At 37.3% G+C, this 10,256-nt stretch overlaps 1 pseudogene; it reads right to left on the bottom strand.

Annotated features, from left to right (window-relative positions):
• Nucleotides 1-1,719: 1,719 nt before the first annotated feature.
• LOC138175359 (large ribosomal subunit protein uL29-like) lies at nt 1,720-2,087 on the bottom strand (annotated as a pseudogene).
• Nucleotides 2,088-10,256: the final 8,169 nt, after the last annotated feature.

The raw sequence follows: 10,256 nt of genomic DNA, 5'->3' as shown, positions 1-10,256 counted from the left end.
TACAACAACTTACTTGCAATGTTATTGGGTATGGATTTCACTAGGCTACAGCATGTGCCCTTGAGATCCCATGACAGCTAAATATTCCCTGGCTAGAACTGGTAATCATGCTGTCATCTCAGTATTTTGCATTTTCAAAACAGCTGGAAATATTTTTTCTTTACTCTTTTCTGTAGAGAAGATGACTTTATGCAGAAACTTTTTTTGTAATGACTTGCCACATGCCAGGAAGCATCAACAATTACAAAGCTGTCATGAAATAACTGCCTATTCCACCTCTGTTGAAGGGTATGTTTTATCTACATCACTCAGCCAATGCTGAGAAGTGCCAGCTGTATCTGTGGGTTCATTTTCATATTGAATGCATTGAAGATGTGCTAAAAATCCCTCTGTGCTGTAGTTAACATGCATAAATAGCAATATTTCTGGATCACAAAATTAGACATAATTGGAGATTAAGCTCAATTCATATAAAACATCTTTCTACTTTGTCTTGTCTTTAGTGATCATGGGTATTCTAAGCACCCAAAGATGCCCTGGTAGTTCAGTTTCAATAATTCAGAGGTGCCATGTTTTCTTTTTTAAATTTAGTATTTTATTTTTCCCCAATTAAATGTAAAAATAATTTTCAATGTTTCTTTTTAAACTGAGATCCAAATTCTTTCCTTCCTTGCCCACCCTCCTCATTGAGAAGGCAAGCAATTTGATATAGATTATGCATGTGTAATCATGCAAAACATATTTCCATATTAGTCATGCTGTAAAAGAAAACATAGGCCAAAATAAAAAAAAAAGAAATATGAAGTAAACAAAAAGTACACTTTGATCTGTATTCAGATTCCATCAGTTCTTTCTCTGTGCATGGAGAGCATTTTTTCTAAGTCCTTCAGAGTTGTCTTGGATCATTGTATTGCTGAGAACATCTAAGTCATTCACAGTTGATTATCTTACAATATTGCTGTTACTGTGTACATTTTTTCCTGGTTCTATTAATGTATTTCACTCTGTATCAGTTCATGTGAGACTTTCCAGGTTTTTCTGAAAGCATGTAGCTCACCATTTGTTATAGCCAACAGTATTCCATCACAAGCATATACCACAACTTGTTCAGTCATTACCCAATTAATGGGCATCCCTTCAATTTTCAGGTCTTTGCCACTAGAAAAGAACTAGAAAAGAAAAAAATGAGTTCTCAGAAGACCAACTGAAAATCCTTAGAGAGTATTTTAATAGAAATCAGTGTATCTACCATGACCAAGTCAAGGTCTTGTCTGTTGAAGTAGGCTTGACTTCAATTCAGATTAAGAACTGGTTTAGAAATCAAAGAGCAAAAAAGAAGCAATGTGGAGAATGGCCTGTAAGAAAAAATGTCCAAGCAGACTCTGTCCTAGTAAAAAGCCATCTTGATTCAAGGAACTGGAGTTACCAAGTTTGTTCTAGACCTTCATCCTTGAGTCCTTTACAATCAAATCCAATAAAAATGAACATTCATATTCCCGTTAACAACTTCTACCAATCTTTAAATGTCTATTTTTCTCTCTCAATTTCCCATAATTTCAGTGTTACTGGGATGAATTTGCAAGCACATTCAATTCTATTCAATAGGAGATCGATGTCTTAAACAATGCCATTTGGTTAAATGTAGCAAAAGGAAATATATTTTATGTACGGAATTTTTTTTTTATAACAATTTGTCTTTTTATCAACCACCTCAGCAAATTATGCCTTAACAGCAAATTTCCAAAGGGGGTACAGGTGTTCCTTCCTCTGCTGTTTTTTGGTCTTCAGGCTTTCCTCGTGCTTATTAAGCCTGCGGTGCATGGCATGGGTCTTCTTGGGCCAAAGGTCCAGGGGCTTGTATTTCTTGCCCTTATAGAATTTCCTGAGTTTCTCTTTCTGTGTCTGGTTGATGACAATGAGAACTTGGGCAATAGATTTTCGAACTACTCGGATCTTAGATAACTTGGATGTAGCTCCTCCACTGACCTTGGCTACTCTTGATTGGGAAAGTTCCACCTTTAAATCATCTGTTTGAGTAGTTCCTCCTTCTTCTTTCCAAGAAGATCCCTGGCCTTGATTTTTGCCATGATCGCAGAAGAGATTTTTGTACATATGAATTTTTATTTTTGGATAGAGACCTAGTAATGGTATTGCTAGGTCAAAGAGTATACATGATTTTATACACCTTTGGGCATAGCTTTCAATTGCTCTCCATAATGTTTGAATCTGTTCACAATTCCACCACCAGTGTATTAGTGTCTCAATTTTTGCCCATCCCCTGCAACATTTGTCATTTTCCTTTACCTTCCTAGTAACCAATATATAGATATGAGGTAGTACATCAGATTATTTTAACCTATTTTTCTCCAATTAATAGAGATTTAGAGGCTTTTCTCATATAGCTATAGACAATTTCATCTGAAAACAGCTCATATTTTATTATTTGGGGAATGACTCTTACTCCCATAAATTTAACTCATTTGTCTTTATATTTGAGAGATGAGGACTTTATCAGAAAAATTTCTTTCACAGTTATGAATGATAACTGTATTTCACTTCATCCTATTTCCCCATTTATTCTGTTCTCTAGCTCCTTTCACCCTGTGCTGCCTCAAAAGTGTTTAGCTTCTGACTACCACCTCTTCAAATCTGCCCTCCCTTCTATGAGCACCCTCTCTCCATTCTCTTATCCCCTTCCTTTCCTACTTTCCTGTAGGATAAGAGAGATTTCTATACCCTATTGTGTGTATATGTTATTTTCTCTTTGAGCCAATTCCAAAGAGTATAAGGTTCAAGCATTTACTGGTAGTTCCCTTGTTTCTCCACCCATCACTGTAAAAGCTCATTCATGCCTCTTTTATGTCAGATAATTTACCCCATTCTACCTCTCCCTTTCCTTTCCTCCCAGTGCATTTCTCTTTCTCACCCCTTAATTTTATTTTTTCACAATATCATCCCATCATATTCAAATTACATTGGTGTCACCTGTCAATATATACTCCTTCTAACTGCCCTAATAATGAGAAAGTTCTTATGAGTTGAAAATATCATTTTCCCATGTAGGAATGTGAATAGTTTAACCTTATTAAGTGCCTTATGATTTCCCTTTTCTGTTCACCTTTTTAATGCTTCTCTTGAATCTTGTATTTGAAAGTCAAATTCTCTATTCATCTCTGGTCTTCTAATTAGGAATGCTTGAAAGTCCTCAATTTCATTGAATATCCATTTTTTTTTTACCCTGAAGGATTATACTGTTTTGCTGGGTAGGTGATTCTTAGTTGTAATCCTAGCTTCTTTGCCCTCTGGAATATCATATCCCAGGCCTTCCAATCAGTTTAATATAGAAACTGCTAAATCTTGTGTTATCCTTATTGTGACTCCATAATATGTGAATTGTTTCTTTCTGGCTGCTTGCAATATTTCCTCCTTGATCTAGTATCTCTGGAATTTGGCTATATGTTCCTGGCAGTGAATTTCACTTTGGGATCTCTTTCAGGAGATGATTGGTGGATTTTTTCAATTTCTATTTTACCCTATGTTTCTACAATATGAAGTCAGTTTCCTTTCAGGAGGTGATTGGTGGATTTTTTCAGTTTCTATTTTACCCTATGGTTCTAGAATATGAGGACAATTTCTTGAAAGATGATGTCTAGGATCTTTTTTTGATTATGGCTTTCAGGTCCAATAATTTTAAAAATTATCTCTCCTGAATCTATTTTCATGATCAGTTGTTTTTCAAAATAATATATTTTACATTGTCTTCTATTTTTTCATTCTTTTGGGTTTTTTTTATTGTTTCTTGATGTCACAGCAGTCATAATTGGCAAAGTATACATCCTTAGTCTTAAATCCATTCAGCTCTTGTATGGGAGAAAGCATATACATAAACTTAAACAAGAAGTCCTAAAGGATTTCATGTTTCCTTAAAAAAAAAATCTTGATGCCAGTTTCTGCTCATCCTTTCTGAGTTCTTCCAAGAAGGGTTTTTGAACTTGAGACCAATTCATATTCCCTTTTGAGGTTTCACATGTAGGCATTCCAACAATGTTGTCCTCTTTTGAGTTTGTGTTTTTATCTTCCCTGTCACCGTAGTAACTTTCTATGGTCAAGTTTTTGTTTGTTTGTTTGTTTCTTGACCTTTTTTTATTCCATTTTATTACTTTTAAAGTTGAGCTCTACTCCTGAGACATAGAGGGCACTTCCAGAAACCAGGCAACAACAAGCATGACTAGACTGGACTACCCCAGTACAGTGAGCAAAATACCAGCACCCAAGACTCCAGAAAACAGAACCAATGACCAGGCTCTTGACCCCCAGCACAAGAAGCTTGGAACAGTGGCCCCTGTGTCACTGAGCCAGGAGAAAGGAGGCTTTTTCACAATTTGTGCTGTGCCTAAGAGCCTCCCTCTGGCTTGCCTGGACACTGTCTTGCTGGGCTGTCACTTTTCCACAAGTGAGATATGCCTTTCTTGAATTCCTAAGTTATCTTAAGCTGGAAAATCATTTCACTCCATCTTTTTGTAGCTTCTGTCATTCCAGAATCCTTTTATAGCCTTGATTTAATGTTGTTTCCAAGGGAAAGTGGGAAGAGCTCAGGCAACTTCCTGGCTTCTCTCCATTATCTTGGCACTGCCCCCTTTTCTCTTACTTGATTTTAAAATCCTTTTTGAGATCTTCCATGGCCTGAGATCAATTTATATTTTTCTTGGAGGCTTTGGATGTAGGAGTTTTGACTTTGCTGTCTTCTTTTGGGTGTGTGTTTTGATCTTTCTTGTCACTATAGTAACTTTGTATAATCAGACTTTTTTCTGTTTGTTCATTTTTCCTGCCTATTTCTTAACTTTTATTTCTTTGCTAAAGTGGTTCTCTGCTTCTAGGGTGGAGGATGCAGCACTCCAAACTTCAGGGGTTTTGTGCAGCTATTTTCAGAGATACTTCTAGGGACCTGTAAGCCTTCAGTCTTTTCAAGGTGGTATGATCTAAGGAGAGGTGTGTGTACTACTCTTTTGGCAAGTGCTCTGGCCTGTGAGTGACCACAAGAACTCTTTTCTGCCCTGGAACTGTGATGAGGGTCCCTGTTCCACTGTAGCCCACAAGTCTCATATGCTAGTGCCCCTCCTCACCCTGGGACTGCCCCCCAGGAATATGACTTGGATCTGAGTATGGGCAAAGCAACACAGTCTTGCCCCCAGTGCCAGTAGAGAGACCCCTATAATCTCTTTCTAATTAGTTATTAGACCTTCTTACCATCTGTGGACTGAGAGCTGTGGAAGCAATCCCTGCCAGGCATGATTCAATCTCTCCCAAGGCCTGCACCTGGTTTGCTGGCTCCCAGCCTGCGCTGGTGAGACCGGCAGTAGACTTTACTTCACTCTCACCTTTCCTGCCCAACTAGACCAATTTCTAGACCAAGTTGTCTATGAAAGTTCATGAAGTTCATATCACTTGAGTTCATGAAGGTCATATCACTTCCCTTCTGTGGGCCTCCATTCATTCAGTGGTAATATGAAGGACCAAGGTGATTATTTGAAAATGTCTTTTCCAAGTCTAGTGTTCTGTGAACTAAGAGTTTGAATGTAAAAATAATTCATAAAAGGAGAAATTAGTTTGGGCTTAAATAATTGGGGAAGGATTTGTGTAGCAGGTGAAACTTAAAACTGAAGAGGTAGCTATACAGACCCTAGGAAATCTGTTCCATTGCACTTTTATTTGTGGTCCTCTTTCCAGTTTCATCTCTAAGCACTCTTGGGATGATCTGGAATACGTAAATCTCATACTCAGGCTTCTTTTCTCTGTCTTATAAGACAATAAGTCTCGCAATATATTATTATCATTCTCCATAATATTTTTCACATGGATTTTTTTTTTACTGGTATTGCCTTGGATTTTCATTTTTGTCTGCACAACAAAGGATTAAAGTGTTTGTGCCTGAGTACTTAATCTCATTGGGTCTCAGTTTTCCCATTTGTAAAATGAATGAGTTGGATACAATGACTTTAAGGTCACTCTAAGGGTAAGAATTTTATGATTCTATAATTTAACCAAATGTTACCCAGACCTTTAAGAATTCCATTAGTTAACACCTAATAACTATTATTCATCTGTGGAGTCAGCAAGCAAAGATTAAAGGGTAGAGGTGATAAAGAGGAAATATCCTGTGAAGGGAGAAACCCAGGAATACATGCCATATGACGTCTAAAGTCAGCTTTATTTTTTTAAATGAAAACATTTATTTTCAATTTCCAATTTAAATTGCAATTTAAAGCATTTATTTTCTTTCTTTCTTCTGTATTCTTCTCCATGACTGAGGGTGGTGAGGAATGGGGAGGCAGGGAACCAAAACTCTTGTAACAAATATGCATAGTCAAGCAAAACAGTTTCCCATGTTGATCATATTAAAAAAAATGTGTCTTATTTTACATACTACGTTAAGGAGAATTTTGTTGAAAGTAAAGGGTGATAGATAGAAGAAGGTTTCATGGAGATAGTGACAATTGAATTGAGGCAGGGTAGAGTGGTGGAAACCTGGATGGAGACACCAGCCCTGCCATTTATTTTATGTGTGACCTTGAGAAAGTCCCTTAACTTTTATGTGCCTCAGTTTCTTCCCTTGTTAAGTGAAGGAATACAATAAGATGACATTTAAGGTCTTTTCCAGATGTAAATCTATGATTCTATGATCCTATGATTTGGGTTTTGAAAGGATAGAAAACTTCAGCAGGTGAAAATGGAGAGTGAGAAATCATTTCAGCCTTAGAAACAGCCTGAATAAATGCATGGTAGGGGTGTGTTTGAAGTAATATCTTAATATCTTCAAGGGTCAAAGAGAGGCTGGATTAAGGTGACATGTAAGGGAAATGCCTTGGAGTGGCCACAGAGCATGCATAAGCTTTCTATAATTGGTTCTGTTTGGCCAACCCCATGTTCAAGAGAAACTCTTTGATTAACTGCTGAGTCTTTTAAAAATGACTGGAAGCTTTAGCTACCTTTTTTGCCTTATTATTAATATTATTATTATTATTATAGCTTCATTTAGAGTTTCAGGTTGGGAGAATGAGACACAGGTTGGATTTTACTGCTAGTGAAGCATTGATACTCTGAGGAACAAGGAGTGACCTTTTGGAATGACCTTCAGGAATCCAGCCCAGTGTTAGCTCAGACAGCAGTCATGCTGAATCTGGACATGAACTTGGTGGGATTAATGCTACGTAGGAAGTCAGCTAACTTTCCAGCCTGTTGTCCAGAGAGGTGTTTTAGGGAGAGCCCAAGGTGTTGGAAGGGGTGGCATTTGGACCTTTTCACTGTATCTTTGCAATAAATATACTTTTGTAAAAACTAATTGATGCAAAATGATTAAATGGAAGTAGGTGCTAGTCACTAGCCCTCTAAGAATTGAGGGGGGTGTGGAACACAGAGGATGGGAACTCTAGTTGATGACAATAGAGGAAGAGATGCATCCACAAACCCTTCAGGGAACTTTGGGAAACTGAGAGGGATGTAGCATGTCTAGCTGTGGGAGAGAGGACCAGATCACACTTGCTACATTATTATTATTAACTTAGCAAACATCAAGTCAGATATAGTGGCCCACAATTGTAGTCCTTACTAATGAGAAGTTAAGGCTTGTTAATCACTTGAGTTCAAGAGTTCTGAGTTTCAAAGGGCTAAGCCCATTGGGTGTCCATGATACCTATAACCAATATGGTGAAGTCCTGGGAAGGGGGGAGGCACCAGGCATACCAAGGAGAGGTGACTTGGGCCAGATGAAAAATGGAGCAGGTTGAAGCTTCCTCTCCAACTGGCAGTGGGATTAGACCTTTGATTGACCTCTGCATTTCTAGGCTGGGTGAGAGAAGTCTCAGTTTCAAAAAAAATCATAAATAAAAATGTATATTTCACTATTCAAAGAATAACAAAAAAAGATAACTGTATGAAACTGAATGTCTGTCCTGAAAGAGGTTTTAGAAATTGATTTTTGTTTGCTAAAATAATTGGGGCAGCTGGGCAGCCTGGTGGTGATTTTTTAAAAAACTAAACTATTCTTCCATGTGACATGAATGGGCTCATTGAAGCTTTTTGATAATGGTGAACAAACCCTCAGAACATTTCTGCACACAAATGCTTTGTACAGTAAATCCACAGTAGCCACAGATTTATGGGTATCATTACCTTGTTATATGGATAGTGGCTCCATTGAATTTAATGAGCAGAGATAGGCCAATGGCTTAATTTAATCTATGAGGCCCCAAGCTTCATGCAGGCACTAACATCACAGAACATATGTCCTTCTGTTGTTTTGAAAACCTGAGGTGACTTTCTGATAAATAATTATCTCTCCTGAATAAGGGAAGAAAAACTGATTTGGAAACTATTTCTAATTTTAGTGCATTGATTGAATGCTCAACCTGTTGTTGCAAAGCTGAGGGGTAATTTGTCAGATACTGGATCCATAGCATATCTGCTTAGATTGATTTTATCAGACTGCACTAGTTTGGTACCTGGAGAATACCACTGATTCTCTCACCCAGATGTTTCTTCTTATTATTGGGGCACAAAAGGTTGAAAGAATCTTCTCCTAAGCTGTGCTCTACATGCTAACATTGACAAATACTGATACCATGTATATGACAGATAACTGAGTCTATTTTAAAAAGGACTTCTTTAACCTGTAATAACTAACTTGCTGTTTTTGAAACTCTCATCAGGGAAGAGAAGAAGTAAATGAGTTCTGGAGAAAATACTGTTTTAGTCTTAGAGGATTTAGGTTGCACTAACATATACCTCACAGGGATAAAATGAGATAATATTGTTAAAGTGTCTCACATGTAGTGGGCATTTAATAAATATTTACTCCATTTCCTTCTCCAGCTCATTTTACAGATGAGGAAACTGAGGCAAACAGGATTTCATGACTTGACCAGCGTCACATGGTTAGTAAGTGCCTGAGACTGGATTTGAACTCAGGAAGAGGAGTCTTTTTGACTGCCTCATTAAAAGTAAGATCTAGGAGAGAACATATTCTTAATCCATTTGGGAGGAATGAATTGCGTTTATCATTTGATGAAATGAAATGTATGGATTAGTTGAAAGAATTTGACATGCCACTGGATTTATTTATATTCAGAATCAAAGATCTCAGTAGGAGATTCTAGTGATAGGCCATTCTACTGTTGGTGGAGAGAATTTCCCTCAGGAGGAGGATTGTGTTCTCTCCCCACCTCCCATCATCCAGAAAATGAACTTGAAAATTTCAAAATGTCAGAACACATGAACTTCCCATCTGTTAGTAGCAGTGCCCCTGGAACTTCAGTGACTGATAGCAATCTCTTCATCAGGACCTGAAGGATGTACCAAGGATTGACTACATACCAAGAAAAGGCAATTTTAGCACTCTAATAGAACACCAAACTTCAGAATTCAGTGAAGACCTAAATAGAAACTTAAGCAGAGACTTAAATAGTACTTCATAAAGATTCCATGAAGGGAGAAACCTTCTATGAATAATCATGATCTGTAAGTTACCTTTTTGCCATATGTGCTCTCTAGCTTGAGTCCATTTCCCCCCCAGACTCTGTATACATATATAGGAGAATGTGCCACTTACTTTTGTTAGTATTGTTTTTGTATCAACAGTTCTTACTATACTATTTCAGTAAATAATCTTTTCTTAAGAGGTAAATGGAACTGATAATGAATGGGGAGAATGCCAGATGTGAATAGGTCTTTATTAAATCCAGTAGCACATATTGACATTTTTAGATTGGACAGCTAGATGGCACAGTGGATAGAGCACTGAACCTGTAGTTAGAAAGATGAGAGTTCAAATATGACCTCAGATTTACTAGTTATGTGACCTGGGCCAGTCACTTAATTCCTGCTTTCATAGAAAATCTGGAGAAGGAAATGGCAAACCACTCTAGTATGTTTGTCAAGAAAATTTAATGGACAATATAAAAAAATATGCTAAAAGACATGACACTGAAAGATAGGCCCCTCAGGTTGGAAGGGCTTGGTTCTGCAATGGTTCACAAAGTTACAAAGATACATATATGACTGAACAACAACAAATATTTATTGATCTATCTATTTGTAGATCTATAGTTATAGGACATATACAGTTCTTTTAAAAACCCTAAACTTCTCCCTGAAGCAAAAGGTCATTAAAAAAAACAGTATTCTGGTAATCTACTCTTTTGTTGTATTAGGAGGTGAGGTAACCCCAAGTTCTCAAAGACTATGACAGTAGAATGAAAGCC

Source organism: Petaurus breviceps, unplaced genomic scaffold, assembly GCF_028583685.1.
Source record: "Petaurus breviceps papuanus isolate PSGF00001 unplaced genomic scaffold, PetGlider_PUasm1.0 77, whole genome shotgun sequence".
Taxonomy (NCBI): Eukaryota; Metazoa; Chordata; class Mammalia; order Diprotodontia; family Petauridae; genus Petaurus; species Petaurus breviceps.
The sequence above is the reverse complement of the archived record's forward strand: the minus strand, read 5'-3'. Positions and strand labels throughout refer to the sequence as shown.